General features: G+C 38.3%; 1 non-coding gene across 1 annotated transcript; it reads left to right on the top strand.

Annotated features, from left to right (window-relative positions):
• Positions 1–4,812: 4,812 nt before the first annotated feature.
• LOC133301604 (small nucleolar RNA R71) lies at positions 4,813–4,918 on the top strand. Its single transcript, XR_009750226.1, has one exon. It is a non-coding gene; the product is annotated as a small nucleolar RNA R71 (small nucleolar RNA).
• Positions 4,919–6,286: the final 1,368 nt, after the last annotated feature.

Consider the following 6,286-nt stretch of genomic DNA (forward strand, 5'->3'; position numbering starts at 1 on the left):
AGCATGCATACGAACCGTTATCCTACCCCTTTTCAGGATGAAAACCCCAATATTCCTATCTAGGGTTCAAACCCTCAAACTATCCTCAACTATCAGATTGATCAATTCTAATAAAGAGAATATAAATACACACAGGATAGAGATAAAGACAATTTATATAAACGAAAAACCATAAATCAATCCGTCGTAACAAGGGTTCACATAGGGTTTGTGACCCTAACTACAATAAAAAGTAAACTAGACAACCATAATCATGGCTAAAAATCCAATATTCAATAAAAACATAAAATTAAAAGAGAAGATGAAGAAGAACTTGATCTGCAAAATTCTCTCGGAGCACCACCATCGTCTCACTTCAATAGAATAGGTCTAGATACCTAATTCTGTCTGGACGATCCTATTTATAAGTCTCTTTCACTCTTCCAAAATTGTCCTTGCACAGCACGGTATAATTTTCCTGCAAATCGGCGCCGGTGTGGCGCAAGTTTGCGCCACATTGAAAAAGTCGGACTTAATTTCTCGGAAACTGGCGCCAGTTTGCGCCATTATGGCGCAACTTGGCGCCATTTCTCTGACCAACAAATGCTGCACTTCGGCGCTAGTTGGCATGAAACTTGGCGCCATATAGCTCCATTTTGGCGCCATGGAACGCCACAATATTGGTGCCTGTTAGCATGGTTATGGCGGCATTTGGCGCCATGAATTTGGCACTTAGCAGCATGAAGTTGGCGCCCAGTAGCGCCATGTTACTGCCTCAATTGCATTTGTCTAGAAATTGGCGCCGGTTGGCGCCACTTGCCAAGCTTCGGTGTAGAGTTCGTAAACTGGTGCGGGTTCGCGCCAGTATGGTGCCGGTCCGCGCCATGCTTCTGGAATTTGTACTCCTCTCTACCCGTGTGAAATTTCATTAACAGGCTTTTTAGAATTTTCCCTTCTTTTTCCTGTAAAAACAAAACCAATAGGTTAGAAATATTATTGAAAAGAAAGAATCAATATAATTAGCAAATATATATTTAAATTGCTCTTTTATGACTCAATTCTTATCAATTTTAATACAGAAAAACCACACTTGCCAGAGGCACATCAAACCATTCCCAGATTTAAATGTTGTTGTCCCCAGCAATGTACAAGACTCAATTCAGGAAATATTCAATTATTCCAACACAACATCACACAGACAATCAATAGATCACTATGCTAAGCATGACTGAATCAATGCAAAGAACTCCTAACAATGCCTTCTATTCTCATGAAAATATCAGAATCTAGCTTGAACACCCCTCACCAAGATAAACAAATAACGCTCAACACTCAAGTGTTTGGGGGAGTAACAATCACTCAATCCATCACAGCAATAACACTACCATAAACTTGGTCATATTCTCAAGTTCCTAAAGATGAGGAACATTAACACATGCACAATTGATCAAAAGGACTTCTCATGGATATAATTTGGCCTGGCTTAAGGGTAGGAATTTATGGGAAGTAGCCAAAATTGTGAGTTGAGATTGGAATACTGATATATTCTTGAAAACAATCAAATCTCAAACAAATTTCAGCCCCAATATTCTTTAAGATCAGGGGTCCATCCCTTTTGTTTTCCACCTTCTTTTCTTTTTCTTTTTTTACATTGCTATAGACCCTTTCAAAAAATTTCAAAGAAATATTTTATATTTCTTCTTTTCTTTTTGACATATTACTTAGCTTCAATGAAACTTACCCCAATCGATTTTTCTTTTCTTTTCAAGTATTTCAATCTCAACAAAGGTAAGACAATAGGAATATGGCTAAGCAATCAACATGAATTATGAACAAAAAGGCTCAGGCTCAAAGGGGTTAACAATGGAGAAATCAAACAGGTGGGCTATCTGGCCATGGCTAACAGAATAAAATTGCCTTAATCATTTCAATCAATGCATGCATCTCAGAGAAACAGAGCAAGTTCTAGAATGCTATCACAGTGAGGTCTTTCAAAATAAAATAAGTGTTTAAGCACAAAACCTCACCAGTTATGATGTCAAGCTAGACTTCCAAAAGAAACATCAGGCATCTTTAATCATTCAAGCACAAAATTCAAACAAACGAGCAATCATGAAATCTACTCATGCCCATACAATATCATGCCAGAAGTTCATATAACATACTTCCAAAAATTCAGTCAAGCATATTAACTAGATAAGCACATTTAAACCTGAGAATTGCTTGAAAAACAGATCACTATTATATTCTTTATTTTTTTTACATAGCACACAAAATAACTACAAAAGTAACTAAGAAAATTAAAAGAGTTAGAATATCTCCCCTGATAGAAGAATTGCAGTCTAAGATGCAAGCCTACCATTCCCAGATTTAGAGAATTGTCGTCCTCAGCAATAATTAAACCACAAGAGGAAGAAAAACCTGCACAATGGAACAAACAGTGGCATATAGGATAAACTATAATATGCACATTAAAACATCAGGGAGAGATATGCCAACACAAAGTAACTAAAAATACGAAACAGAAAAATAAACTAATATACAAAATCTCCGTCAGCAAGGAGATATCAATCATCCATGTCATCCCCCTCAGCAGCATGGGATGACTCAGCAAATTGAGGATCCGGTGGTACTGGATGCCTTGGTGTATGAGACCACCATTCCCAGATTTGGTTCAAACCATGAAGCCATGTTAAGAACTCTTTGAAGCATTGATTTTTCTGAGAGATAGAGTCGCGGTATCTCTTGTCAAAGACTCTTCTTTTTTAGGCCTTCATTTGTCGGTGATCCGCACACATCATCCAACCAGTGTCAAAAAGTTTGACCACCTCCTTTTTTAGTACCTTCTTCAGTATAGGATGACGCCTCTCGTGGGGTTTCCTCCCAAGTTTGTCATCATCTTCATTGAGAATTTTGTGGGTATGGGAAGAGGGATCTTTATCTTTCAAATCTGAAGTAGACCACCCTATGGCAGTCTCATGTTCCTTCAGTACTTCAATCACTGCATCCTTATTACCCAAGAAGGTATGTTTCAGAGTTTCAGGAAGCTCTTTCAACATTATTTTTGGGGCACCATCTTCTTTGTCATCATTTGTTTTTTCAAGAACTTCAAACCCTACATGCTTTTTTTCCTTAGCAGGAACAATCTTATGCGCCTCAAGTTTTTCATTAAGCTCTTGACTAGAAGATTTTTCTTCCTTCCCCACTTGTTCAAGTCTAAAACTATCGCCTTTGCCAGAAGATTGTTTCATAGAGTCAAAGACATTGATGGTAATGAACTCATCATTCATCCTTAACTCTAGCTTCCCATTCTCAATGTCAATTATGGCCTGAGTAGTGGCCAAGAAAGGTCTACCCAATAAAAGAGGCATTTCGGTTCCCCCTTCCATGTCCAACACTACAAAATCTGCTGGGAAGATGAACTTGTCCACTTTAACAAGAACATCTTCAATAATACCACTTGGTCTCCTCAAAGATCTATCTGCAAGTTGAAGCGAAACCATAGTGGGTTTTAATTCAATAATTCCCAGAGATTTGCAAACAGATAACAGGATCAGACTAATACTTTCCTCAAGATCACACAATGCTCTGCCAACATCAGTATTACCAATAGCAATGCGAATATTGAAGCTCCCTGGATCACTGAGTTTGGGTGGAAACTTCTTCTGTATAATGGCACTACACTCCTCAGTGAGTGTTACCGTTTGGCATTCCTGCAGCTTGTCTTTCCTTGACAACAGTTCCTTCATAAACTTGGCATAATTGGGCATATTAGCCAAGGCTTCAGCAAATGGAAGATTGATATGAAGCTTTTTGAATATATCAAGGAACATGGCATATTGTTGCTTCTGGGCATCCTGCTTTAATCTGTCAGGATAGGGTGCCATGGCTCTTACATAATCAGGATTCAATTCAAATTTCTTTTTTTGAGCAACAATTGGTTGCTCTTCTTTTTCACCTTTATGCAGAGGCTTCACAACTTTAGCAGGTTTTTCAATTTCTTTTTCAGGTTTACCTGCAGTATCCAGCTCCTCTTCAATCTCAGGAGATGGAATTACTTTTCCACTTCTGGTTGTGATTGACATACAATTTTCCCTCGGATTGGTAACTGTGTTACTAGGGAAGGTACCTGGAGTTCTATCAGCCATTTGTTTTGCCAGTTGGCCAATTTGATTCTCCAAATTTCTGATATAAGCCTGTGTATTCTTTGTATTGGCTTTAGTTTCCTCCATAAAAGCACTAGAATGTTGAGCCATTTGTCCAACTAACCTCTCCAAATCAGAAGGCTCTTTGTTTGGGATTGGTGGAGGCTGCAGGTAGTTGTTAGAACTATAATCAAGACCACCTCCTTGACCTCTCCTCTGAAAATTGCTACTTCCAGAAGGAAAATTCTGATTTCTTGGAGTATTTTGTGGCGGAGGTCTCTGATCATACCAAATGCCATTCACTTGCATTTGTTGAGGTGAATCAGAAGGCATCAAAGGACATTCATTAGACTCATGATTGTCCTGGCAATATTCACACACAACAGTAGCAGCTTTGGTCTGAACACCAGCAAGCTGCATCTTGTCAAGCCTTGAGGTCAAGTTTGCTATCTGCTGAGATAACAAACTGTTTTCAGCCAGCATTGCATCATTACCTTCCAGTGGAAGGATACCTCTCTTAGGCTTGGATGACAGCACTTCATTTTCATTGACAGCCATCCTCTCAATCAACTCAAGAGTCTCATTTGCTCTCAGAGTTTTAATCGTGCCACCTGCTGCACCATTCAGAACCATCCAGATTTCCAGTTTACAACCGTTGAAGAAGATCCGGACCTGATCACCATTGGTCATGTGGTAATGAGGACACCTCCTCATTAGATCTTTGAACCGGTTCCAGGCTGCACACATAGTTTCACCCTCAGCTTGAGTGAAATTGGTGATATCATTCACCGTTTGATTGTATCTTTCCATCGAGAAGAACTCCGCAAAGAACTTATTTGATAAATTCTCCCATGAGGGAATACTTCTCGCAGGCTGCCTCTCTAACCAATTCAAAGCTTTTCCTTTAAGAGCAAAAGGAAACAGTCTGAGTCGGACTGCATCAGTGGACACTTGAGGATGTTTAGTCGAGTCACAGATCATCAGGAATCTGTTTATGAACCTGTGAGGGTCTTCATCATCCTCTCCACCAAACTGAGCTCTCCCCACCAGTCGAATATTATCAGACTTGAGCTCCCAATTATTGTTGCCAACTTTAGGATGGACAATACTTGAATTGGGCCTGTTAAATAGTGGCGTCAGAATGGTGTCCATGAGTGGATTGTCCGCTTCATTATTCCCTACCATCTTGTGTGCTTCTTCAGACAGAATTTCTGACTCGTCGAATTCAAGCTTCTTCCGAGCAAGATTTCTGTATCTCTTTTCAGTCTTTGTAATCTCCAAATCAAGTGGAAATTCCGGCTCTTTACCTCGCATACAACTCAGAAAAGAAATTAATAGCACTGTTCAAGAATTACAGAGAAATCAAAAATAAAAATAAAAATAAAATAAAAATCCAATCTTAAAAATCAAAATTAATTGATAAAAGACACCCCAATCCCCGGCAACGGCGCCAAAAACTTGATGCTTCCCGGCAAGTATACCAATCGCACAAGTAATATAATAGTAAGTAAAGTTCGTCTCCACAGGGATTGTGATCGTTTATCAATTAATATCCCTTTCAAGAATGGAAGAGTTCAAAAGGGTTTATTTGTGACAAATAATGTCGATTTGAGTAAAATTAAAAGTAAAGACTTGTTTTTGTATTTTTATATTGAAGAATAAAAATAAGAATAAGAATGAATTGATTTGTAAAAATGAGAAATGCATTGTAGCTAGGATACACTCACCATATGATCCCCACTCCTTACTCTGGATTGATTTACTGTATTCATTTATAAAATTACTCGGATAAATTATTATCTAAAAAAAATATTAATAGTTAACCCTCAATTCCTTGCAAGGTTAACCCTTTAAACCCAATTGGAACCCCAATTCCTTGCAATGTTCCTCATGGTATTAAGCAATGTACTCAATAATTTAGGCATCCACAATTCAATACACATCTATTCCTAGCATGCATACGAACCGTTATCCTATCCCCTTTCAGGATGAAAACCTCAATATTCCTATCTAGGGTTCTAACCTTCAAACTATCCTCAACTATCAGATTGATCAATTCTAATAAAGAGAATATAAATACGCACAGGATAGAGATAAAGACAATTTATATAAACTAGCAATTATAAATCAATCCTTCGTAACAAGGATTCACATAGGGTTTG

This window comes from Gastrolobium bilobum, unplaced genomic scaffold, assembly GCF_033153095.1.
Source record: "Gastrolobium bilobum isolate Gb01-03AN ecotype WA unplaced genomic scaffold, APGP_CSIRO_Gbil_v1 utg6281, whole genome shotgun sequence".
Taxonomy (NCBI): domain Eukaryota; kingdom Viridiplantae; phylum Streptophyta; class Magnoliopsida; order Fabales; family Fabaceae; genus Gastrolobium; species Gastrolobium bilobum.